Here is a 2,500-nt window from a genome sequence, read left to right on the forward strand (position 1 = left end):
GTAACCACGTGTGTACTCTACCATTCATTTATCATACAACTTATTCATTTTTATGGATGAAAGTCGTACAAATACTTTAATACACTCATAATTATCGCTTCTTAGTCTCTAATGGATGTAGATCCTTCCCATAATACAAAGGTAAGATCATAGTTGACACAACACACACAACCCCACTATAGGTGTGTTCCTCACGATTGTTAAAAATCATTTCGATTTAGGAGGAAAATAACGGTTAATCAGAATGTACATGGAAAATTGGTTTCCCATTGGTGGAAGAAGATTGTCATCATTTACATATGTAGCACAATGAAACATCTATTTCCCCAAATGTTACACAACGTTGAGTACTTCCTTGATTCAAATAAAGAAAAGGTATGACCAATGTTAATAAAAGCTTTAACTATATTTGACTGACTTGCAACCCGATGAATTTTAAATTTTCGGAAAATTACCCCTAACAAATCCAATATTTATAGTTGATACATTTAATCAGATGAAGAATGTGAAAATTTCCGCAAGTTGGAATTGAGTACATTTCATCAAATGAAGAATGTATATATACGATATCATAGTTCTAGGAATCTCAATACGAGGCTACCATGTGCAACACACGTGTGGTAAACCGAATAAACAAAAACAAAAAAGTCTTGATCTTGCAAACTTAGCGAAAGAAAACTTACTAATATAACAAAATTGAAAATAAAACAAATCCCTAATTGTTATGCATTTGTACCGTCTTTGTTGATGGGAAAGGGGATACTGAAGCTCGACATATTGGACAGTTTTTTTTCCGTAGCAACCATTTTCTGATGCAACATGCATGATATTCATGTTCACACCCAATTTTCCCAATAGTCTCTTCATGTTTAAATTTCCCAAGACATATGCTACAAATCTCTTTTGTATTCGTTGGATTTTTTACTCCATCTTTAGGAACAACAACATGATGAATTCTTGTGTTAAAATACCTCAATATATCTTCGTCCTCCTTTTCCTCCATGTAAGCCTCGGACTGACCTTGAAGATTGTCTGCTACATCTGCCCTTAAGATTCTCTCTATGGAATCACGATCACTTACATTACTTATAACAAGATCAAGAGAAGAAACATGTGAGTTACTCATATTTCAATACCAATAATAAAAGATAATATTAAACAAAGAACACTGCTGAGATTTTTTTGAGTTCTTGAAAACAGGACAAAGAGAAAAATAAAAGTGAATAATAAGTTTGGAATGACAGGAAACTTTATAGAGAAATGACCTACCATATTTTCTACCTTAATAGGAAAATTAATTAATTGCATTCCTAGTATATTTGAAAAACAATAAATTGGATTCCTAGTTGAAGTAGAAAATTAATATATTGTATTTCTAATTCATTTGGAAAATTAATAAATTGTATTCGTAGTTCTTGTGTAAAATCTATAATTGTGTTCCTAGTTTTTGCAAAAAATCTCTAATTATAATCCTTGTTCATTTGGAAAAATAATAAATTGTATTCCTTGTTATGGGGTAAATCAATTAGTTACATTCCTACTGTCATTTGGAAAAATAATAAATTGTATTCCTAGCTAATGGGGGAAATCAATAAGTTACATTCCTACTTTGTTTTGGAATTAAGTTAATGACAATGGGAAATATATATAAATATGGTCTATCATATTTCTACTTATGTTTGGAACTTAATACGTTTTACTCCTAATTTATTTTAATGGATAATTATATAGAAATACAATAAAATATATATTCATGATTACATAATTTGATATATACAAAAAAAGGTAAAATATTGAAAGTTGGAGAAGAATGAATAAAAAATTTAGTTATATATATATATATATATATATATATATATATATATATACACATATACGTGGTGGTGAACTATGTAAATAATCTACTTCTAAACATATTATAAACACGTTTTTTAGAGGATAGAACCCTACAATAAATTGTCAAGAATATTTTATTCAAAGTTGAAATGAAATCTTTTTTAATCATTAAACGAAAAAGATTTGATTCTGAGTGTTTACGAATATTGTTATTAATTCTTTATTTTACTGTCGTTATTCATCACCAATGTCTTTACAAAAGATACATATGATATGCAATTTTTTCACTGTCTATATTTGTATGTTGGAAAAGTTTAAAAACATTATATTCATTAATTGCATGAGTTTTTCTCCTATTCAATGCTGCTAAATACAAAATTTAAATATTATACATCTTATACAATTAGTTGCGTACTTGATAAATTAATTTAAATATAAAAACACATCTCTTGGAGTTCAATGAAATAACGAATGTTGCTCAAATAATTTGGATTAGAAGATGTCTTGGTAGGTCCCTCATTCAAAATCATACGCAGTCGATGACACTACTTTGATAGACAAAAGACAAATTTCATTGTTTATGTTTCGATCAATATGGTTAAAACTTTATTGTTTTGGGATATTTAATCTAAATTTTATAAGGTGGTAATTATTTCTTTTATAT

This window comes from Solanum pennellii, chromosome 2 (assembly GCF_001406875.1).
Source record: "Solanum pennellii chromosome 2, SPENNV200".
NCBI lineage: Eukaryota > Viridiplantae > Streptophyta > Magnoliopsida > Solanales > Solanaceae > Solanum > Solanum pennellii.